We start from the raw sequence: 9,361 nt of genomic DNA, 5'->3' as shown, positions 1-9,361 counted from the left end.
ATTCATATAGTCAGATTTAAATCTAATGTCTTGTCATTTACTGTTTATTTGACCTATGTTTTTCTTTTTTCCTCTTTACCAATTTCCTTTAGATTATTGAATTTTTTTCATGACACCATTTTCGCTCATTTGTTCACTATTTAGCAGAAATTGTTTTGCCCTTTTAGCGATTCCTTAAATTTTATAGTATATATCTTTAAATCAATTCATTCTACCTTCAATATATATTCAATATATATTACACCACTTCACAAATAGTATTTAAAACTTAGAGCAGAATATGTCCACTCTCTCTTGGCTTTCCTGCCATTTGTTCTCAGACACTTTATCTCTGTGTTTTTTATTGGTCCCACAAAAACTGTATGTATGTATGTATGTATTTTTCTGTAAACAGTCACTTACCTTTTAAAAAGATTTGAAAGCATAGTATTTTGCATTTATCTACACAAGTTAGTTGTTTCATGTGGAAAGGTAAATCTGTTCCTTCTTATTTCCTCTTGTTCAGAGATACATCCAAGATTATCTTTTACATGAGATTTTATGCTTTATTCTTCAGAGATATATAGTCTGTCCAAAGATAAGTATTATTTATTATTTTTATTATTCAGATAAATAATAAACAAAAATAAAGGTAAAAAGTGTTAAGATTTAATAATTCTTGATTCTTCAACTGAAATATAATGACATTTGGAGATTCTACGACAGTAAATACTTAAGCTTAAGAATCATTAAGAATCAATCATTATGATGAAATATTCATCATAATTATGAATCTGAAATATTTTCTACTTTAATTTTTTTCAGCTGAAAAACTTCAATTTTAAATTTTACATGTTTGTTTTGGGAAAGTAACACATCTGTGATATCAAATTGCCACCAATTGATTGATGTTTATATAATCAACAAACAAAATTTTATGGGACCAGATGTATGTTTCATGGGGTCAGACAGCACATGGGATAATAAAGCTTGGATTTCTGAGATCTGGGTGTCTATGAAACATCTAACCAAATACATTAGTAGAACATTTATGTATTTGTCTAGAGTTCATTGGGGGAGGTTACAAATTTTTTATAGTATTAATAAATAGCTAGCCAAGTTCTTGAGTATAAGGAAACTGTCAAAAAGAGTTAAAAAAGAGAATAAAGATTAAATCTGATGATGTGATCCTGGAAAACTCAAGTAAACAGCCACCAATTAAAAACATGAATCATGTAAGAAGACAGAATGAGATAATGTTTCTAAAACCTTATTGTGTTGTTGAATTAAATAAAGAAGAACTCTTTTCTAAATAAGAAGGCAGCCTGTATTTTTTAACTCTATAACTCAAAGCAGTATATTTTTCACTTCTACATTTTAATAAACAAGGCAGGATCAATTGCTTCAAAGATATTATACTCATCTACCCCTTTCTTTATTTTGAGGAAAAGAAAGTCATATTATTAAAATAGGGCTAGAAATGGAGATGGTGCTGATTAGCACATCACCGTGCTGTTGGAGGCTTTTATCGGAGCCTGAAGTACACAGTTTAATTTAACAAATATTTACTAAATGCCTACTTATAATCAGTTACTATTTTAGGAGCCAAGACACATTAGTGAATAAAGAAAAACATCTCCGAACTGATGGAGTCAGGATAGATTACATAATTTGCAGGGCTCAGTGTCAAATGAAAATATATAGTCTCTTGTTAAAAAAAATAAAGAATTTCAAGGTGGTGAAAACAGGGCATTAAACTAACACAAAGCATAGGTCTCTGTAATTTCACAGGTCACTCATCTGTAAAGCCATTCCAGGGTGAAGTTAAATCCTGTGGGAAGAAATATATGATCTATAGAGCTTTAAGTATATTCTCAATCGTGCCTTAAAATCTCCTCCCTTACATCCTAGATTTAAGAGAAGAATTAAAGAAAGAAAAAATATTTTTCCCTTAATATGCCTTGAAAATATCTTCTGTTGGAACATTAATTTGAATATTTCAACAAAACTTCCGTAATACTAATGAAGAATAAATACTTCCATAAATATTTAAAATAGTGAAAGGTCCCATATAAGGCACATAGTAAATAAAAATGCAGTTTAAAATTCTTCAACAGCTCACTATCACTCTTCTTATTATATTCATCTTCCCAACAGTTAGGTTTTTCCTGGCAACTAGATTTAATATATATGCATACAAATTTTTAGAAAATATTATTTGATGACATACAATAGAATTTCAATTTCAACAGCCAACTCACCTGCATGTCCCAACCTCAAACTAAACTAATAAAAAACAGCTTTCCACTTTAGGCCTCAATTTTGTGAACTGGTTTTCTAATGACTAGGTCAGTACTCAGTTTCCTGAATATGCAGTGTCACTGTGTAAAATATCTGCAAACATTCTAACTACAGATTCTAGAAACCTATGATATTACCCTGGTAGTGTTTTTTTATGCAATAATTGTGCAATGGGTTGGAATTTATTTTAATGAATTTTATTTCCTGTGATATCCTAAAGCATGTATCTTAGTTCAAATCCATATTCAAATTCTTTGTTATTACCATCAAATTGTGATTCCAATATTGATATTAATTTTTCTGTAACTATGACATCAGAATATGTATATATTTTAGCATTCTCTTCCCCATCCACATAGGAAAATATAGTCTCAATTTATTCTTATCATAGAAACAGCTTGCTAATTTATCTACATTTTCCTATGAAAGATTCCAGAAGATCTCAGTTATATGCAGTAGAGATGTGCCATTTGAGGATTGAGAATGACAATTATATTTTTAATTCAATTTTCTTCTTTTAAAAGTTACTCAACTTTCACTGATGTTACCTCAATTCATATTTAACTTAAATTTAATATTGATTATTCTGTTTGTTGCTGTCTGTGTGGTAAATTGTGTTTACTAGACATGGAACTCTGAAGATGATTTTTTTGATAAGGGCCGATATATGAGGCATACCAAATACTGATTTTTAATATATTCTACATCCATGTTATTTTATAATAAATTGTTTGGCTGAGTTTTCTGAGTTTAATGCCTCTTCCTAAAAATACAGTGTTCAGTGATGAAAAAATCATATGGGTATACCTATTTTCCACAAATAAATATTTATTCAAGGTCTCTTCTATGCCCAGAATTTCTCAGTTCATCTTTAAACTTTATTTTAGCAGACAGAAAAAGGAAAATGTAGAGGAATTATTTAGGAAGTGATACCAGCAAGCTGCTAATAGGCTTAAAATTATCTTTTCCTTATGATAAATTTACAAATGTAAAAAATTTGACAAAACTTCCATATTGCTACTGTATACAATTTGTAATCTTTATAAATTACTGGAGAAATTCATATCTCTGATTGCCAAATTTATGTTTTTTTGCCATATACTACTCTAAGGATTAATACCTCGATATTTTAGTGACCACTTTAAGACTCCAGCTACTTTATGTAGATGTTCAATGCCCACACTGTTCTAACTTCTCTTAACTTCTCAGGGATAAGAAACGTCTACAGAAATCTTGATTCAGAACTGGAAATATCGAGATCCAGCTGCTTGCAACTTCACAAAGTATTTTTGCCAAAGTTAGCCCGAAACAATGGAGAAGCTGAAAGCATACTAGAACTGAAAGACTTCTGAAGACGTTCTAATGACATCCCAAATTCCAGATCTAGTGTCCTTGAGGTCATACTGAATTTCTGTCCTTGGTCCAGTGGAAATGAATTATTTGTTTAATTATTGGCACATCATTTCATTCTATATGGTGTGTGTGTGTGTGTGTGTGTGTGTGTAGCCACTATATACCACCGTGGGTCTCAGCAGGAAAAAGATAGCACACCTGAAAGAGAAAATTGAAAGAAAATTCAAAAGGATAAATACAAAGGTATGTGCAGAGTATAGAGAAATAGCAAGAGATAGCACAGTATGTGGGGAGCTAGCAAGATGGGGAGTTTTTGTTTTGTTTTGTTTTTTGTTTTTTTTGGCTGGGTACAGTATACTTTATTGATGGTACACGACAAAGTAGGGCTCCCAAGCCCCTCTCCTTCCTCAGGGGGTCTGGGATGGAAACGGTGGAGGTCCAGAGATTCTCAGTGTTTGGGGAGATAAGTTAGGGCAGGGACTCCCCAGCAGCTGAGGGCCTCTCTCTTCCTCTTGCTCTCGCTGGGGCTGGTGGTCCAGGGGGCTCTTACTCCCTGGAGGCCATGTGGACCATAAGGTCCACCACCTGGTTGCTGTAGCCAAATTCATTGTCTACCAGGAAATGAGCTTGACAAAGTGGTCGTTGAGAGCAATGCCAGCCCCGGCATTGAAGGTGGAGGAGTGGGTGTCACTGTTAAATTCGCAGGAGACAACCTGGTCCTCAGTGTACCCCAGGATGCCCTTGAGGGGGCCCTCTAATGCCTGCTTCACCACCTTCTTGATGTCATCGTATTTGGCAGGTTTCTCCAGGCGTCAGGTCAGATCCATGATGGACACGTTGGGAGTGGGGACACGGAAAGCCATGCCAATGAGCTTCCTGTTCAGCTCAGGGATGACCTTGCCCACAGCCTTGGCAGCACCAGTGGAAGCAGGGATGATATTCTGGGCAGCCCCTCCACCGTCACGCCACAGCTTCCCAGAGGGGCTGTCCACGGTCTTCTGGGTGGCAGTGACGGCATGGACGGTGGTCATGAGTCCCTCCACAATGCCGGAAGTTGTCATGGATGACCTTGGCCAGAAGAGCCAAGCAGTTGGTGGTGCAGGAGGCATTGCTGACAATCTTGAGGGAGTTGTCATACTTCTCATGGTTCACAGCCATCACGAACATGGGGGCATCGGCAGAAGGAGCAGAGATGATGACCCTCTTGGCCCCACCCTTCAAGTGAGCCCCAGCATTCTCCATGGTGGTAAAGACCCCAGTGGACTCCACAACATACTCAGCACCAGCATCACACCATGATGTTGGCAGGATCTCGCTCCTGGAAGATGGAGATGGACTTTCCATTGATGACAAGCTTTCCGTTCTCAGCCTTGACTGTGCCGTGGAATTTGCCATGGGTGGAATCATACTGGAACATGTAGACCATGTAGTTGAGGTCAATGAAGGGGTCATTGATGGCGACAATATCCACTTTGCCAGGGTTGAAAGCAGCCCTGGTGACCAGGCGCCCAATATGGCCAAATCCTTTCACTCCGACCTTTACCATCGTGTCTCCGGGACGCGGCTGGCACTGCACCAGAAGATGCAGCTGTCTGTCGAACAAGGAGGAGAAGAGAACCAAGATTGGGAGTTTTTTTATCTACATCTAGAATTTAAAAAGGAGAGGGGGCAATGGCAGAGAGTTATAATCTGAACCTGACTTCCAACTCTGACTGCCTCACCACCAGTCTGATTACCCAGGTCAGAAACACACCTCACAGCTATATTCAATGCATCATAATTGTAGAAAGAGATTCATAATTCTTTTTAATTATTGATGGTTTGATTGGCTGCTCCCTATTGGCTTTCTTCTCATCATGTTTTGACTGAACAAATTCAGTAGTTGTTATTTTCTTAGAGATGAGCTTTCAAGCCTGCCTACATCTTTTTCATCAACTTCTTCAAACCCAGGCTCATTTTCAAGAACATTTTTCTGTGTTTAAAATCATTTTAGTCTTGGGAAAGGGAACAGAGTATACAGGGATAATTTCATCTATACAACATTTATTATTTGTGGAGAAAATCTTTACAGAGCTTTCCCAATTAAGTGTAGAGATCTGTTTACAAGCGAAGACTCTTTAAAAGACCTCCAGTGAAACTTCCTGGTTAGAACACACATACTGGGAGAGAGTGTATAAGCAATAAGCAGACATGCCTTGAAAGCATGTAATAACCCTGAGGTCCATGGATTCAGAGTATTGAATATTTTTGGAATTTGTAACTATGCTGAACAAAATAGGCCATATGTGTAAGAGAACTGTCACTGTCACACAGGGCCTCCTTTGTGATATGTTTGCTGTGTAATACATTATGTCGGGAATTTTACTTAAACCAGAAAATCCTCTTTCTTCACCTCAACTCTGTAATTTAATGTCCAGATAATTGGTGATTTTCTTTTGATCTTTTCTTTGACTACTTAGAAGTTTTTGTAATATTGCACTTACAAGATCTTTAACTTAGCATCTTACAGTTTACCCTGAACGTGGAAGTCAGCCTGTCCTTTATTTGAGACCAGACACTTCTTCTGCTATGATATGAAACACAAAATGGACAGTGCTTTTCAAACAAACTTACTTCCTATACATAGAAAATATTTATTGATATGGTCTCATTCATCAATAAAGTTTTATAATTGAGACAGTTATATATAATTGCTTCAATATCAACTATGTGGCTCCCTTTGCCATTTTTGTTATGGACCATGACACAACTCGTGAATCTATTCAGCCATATCAGGCTTGTTTTTAATATCAACTTCTTTGCTGACTCATGACTCTTCTCCACAACCTCCATCAGCAGCTTCTCAAGCAAGATCGTTACCTTCCTCTGGATCAACAAGTGAAGAAGGGATGTTACTATCACTCAGACTCTTCATCCATTTTACTAGTTATTTCACAAGTTTTTCCATCACATAATTAGGTGTTTCTTTTGTACTATGCATTTTACTATCAAATTCTATCTACATAACTTCTTGTTCACTCTTTATGATAGCATGCACTGTGGTAATTGGCATATTCTGCATGCATATTATTGTTTTTGCAATGTGCTCCTTTATCAAAAGACTATTATATTCTCATTTGCATTTATTCAACACATCTTCTCAATGTTTTTGAGTTCAAATATGGTTCAAGAGATATTAGAAATAAGGGTTAAATTAAATAGCATTGAACAAATACACTGAGAACAAATACAAAATGTCAGACAACTCTCACTGAGTGTGACCTTGAGTTGCCTTAAAGCTAACAACATCTCAGATGCTCTCATTGAAACTGCACGCTTTTCAGAGAAAAAGATCCAAAGTTCTGCAATTTTATTTTCAATGTAGTTCAAAAATATTTCTGTGCATATATTGCCTTTTTTTCTTTTTGGTTCAGGGAGTCTAATTTTTTTTTTTTAATTTGTAAGCATTCAGCTAAAATAATTGAATTAAAAGAATATATATTGATGGGGCACCTGGGTGGCTCAGTTGGTTAAGCGACTGCCTTCAGCTCAGGTCATGATCTCAGGGTCCTGGGATCGAGCCCCGCATGGGGTTCCCTGCTCAGTGGGAAGTCTGCTTCTCTCTTTCCCACCCCCCCCTACTTGTGTTCCCTCTCTCACTGTCTCTCTCTCTGTCAAATAAATAAATAAAATCTTAAAAAAAAGAATATATATTGAAATGCATATATTCTATAAAAAGGATATTAAGAAACAAGGAGAACTCTAACATTTTGAAGAAGATGGCAGGGTTGACAGGGTATGCCTATAGTTAAAATTTGTACTTCCCACTTGGCTATATCCAAAGGACAAAAACCAAAAATAATTTTAAGTCACATTTATTAATCTTATTGTTATAAGTGATAGTAAATTATTCCGGGATGCCTGGGTGGCTCAGTCAGTTAAGTGACTGCCTTCAGCTCAGGTCATGATCCCAGGGTCCTGGGATCGAGTCCTGCATCGGGCTCCTTGCTGAGCTGGGAGCCTGCTTCTTCCTCTGCCTGCTGCTGTTCCCCCTGCTTGTGTTTTCTCTCTCTCTCTGTCTCTCTCTCTGACAAACAAACAAAAAAAGTGATAGTAAATTATTATTTTAAATTATTGTATGTATACAATATGACAAATACTATGCTCAAGTCATAATGAACCAAGATTTTCAGTATATGAAAAAAGAGATCAAAGTATAAAATCTAAGAATTAAAATCCAATAGTCTCTAATTTGAATTGTAATAATATTATGAACATATGATTTATTTTTTCTTTTTAAAAATTTTATAATTCTAACTCTATGCACTGAGAAATCTTAAAAACTATAACAACCCAAAAGAAATGAGAATCCCTGGGCCCCAAGTATCTGTAAGTACCCACTTTCCACTAGAAAAAAAAAAAATGCTAATTCTAGGTTTGGAACAGAAAATATGAAAGATGAGACATGAACAAGGCTAATGGGATTTTATCAATAGAATCCAGGAGTTAGCCTAAAGTGGCTCAAATGGGGTAAAAGATGAGATATTTTGGACATGAAAAATAGTTAAGATGTATTGGTTTGAAGTACATTAAATATTTCAAAAATTGATCTATCCATAATGAAAATCAGCTACAACAAAGTAAAGCCTCACTGGCCATCATTGAGGCTGCTAAAACACCAACTAATTACTCTGAAATTGTTAAGTAAAGGTAAAAGAACTTTTAAAAAGGAAAAACAAGGTCATTGCTTATTAGAATTAAAGTAGGATCAGAAAAATGAGAGAGAAATATTTATTCTCTTCTCAGTTTCCCAATGCCTATATACATACCACATTGTATGTATCACCTTTATACTTTTGTAAGGGCAATATAAAGATCTTACATTTTTCAATTTATTAGCCATTATTGACTCTTATCTCTATCTCTGTATAGTAAAATTGTGGTAAGTAACACTTAAATTTAGGTCCTCTATCAAGCAGCATAACTCACTATTTTGTAAGTCACTGGATTAGTAAATAGATAGTAAATTTAGAAATAAATGAATATTTTATGGAATAGGACCAATGTTAAATAATTACCTCATAAAAACATACCTTTAATATTTTTCTTAAGAGATCCAAAACTGAAATGCAGTAGGTCTCTGGGCTGCCATGATCTTTGATGTTCTGAAGTCCAAGATTTTTTATGAAATTTTATTATTTTATTATTTTAAAGATTTTATTAATTTATTTGAGAGAGAGAGAGAGTGCATATGCATGCATGGGAGAAGGGGCAAAAGAAGAAGCAGACTTCCCGCTGAGCAGGGAGCCTGATGTGGGACTCGAACCAAGGACCCTGGGATCATGACCTGAGCCGAAGGCAGATGCTTAACCGACTGAGCCACCCAGGCGCTCCTCTATGAAATTTTAACCAGAGATTAGTTTTCATTTTATAAATGTGAGCTGCATCAAACTCTCCTTTTACCTACATGAAGGAAATGGTGTGCTCTCTCTGGAAGAGAGAACAAGGTTTGGAACCTACATTTCATCATTATAAATAATTTAAAATTAATGCCTTTTTCTTGTCCTTAGAATGAATGTTTCAGATCAAATAATGGTATTTATGACAAAAGCCTTAGAATAGAACACTGGAAAAAGAAACATAAGTAAAGTGGCATAGATCTTATTTTTAATTAACATAGAATCTAATAGGATGGTTTGAATTCAGGTGCTTAGATATAACACAAGTGGAGTAAGAAGATATATATTCT

At 35.5% G+C, this 9,361-nt stretch overlaps 1 pseudogene; it reads right to left on the bottom strand.

Moving 5' to 3' along the window:
• Positions 1-4,104: 4,104 nt before the first annotated feature.
• Positions 4,105-5,237, bottom strand: LOC123838622 (glyceraldehyde-3-phosphate dehydrogenase-like; annotated as a pseudogene).
• Between the last annotated feature and the right edge of the window lie 4,124 nt (positions 5,238-9,361).

The sequence above is a fragment of the Mirounga angustirostris genome, unplaced genomic scaffold, assembly GCF_029215605.1.
Source record: "Mirounga angustirostris isolate CCGP_5_RB_7025 unplaced genomic scaffold, mMirAng1.0.hap1 SCAF_3, whole genome shotgun sequence".
In the NCBI taxonomy this organism is placed as follows: domain Eukaryota; kingdom Metazoa; phylum Chordata; class Mammalia; order Carnivora; family Phocidae; genus Mirounga; species Mirounga angustirostris.
This window is presented reverse-complemented; position numbering and strand designations above follow the sequence as displayed.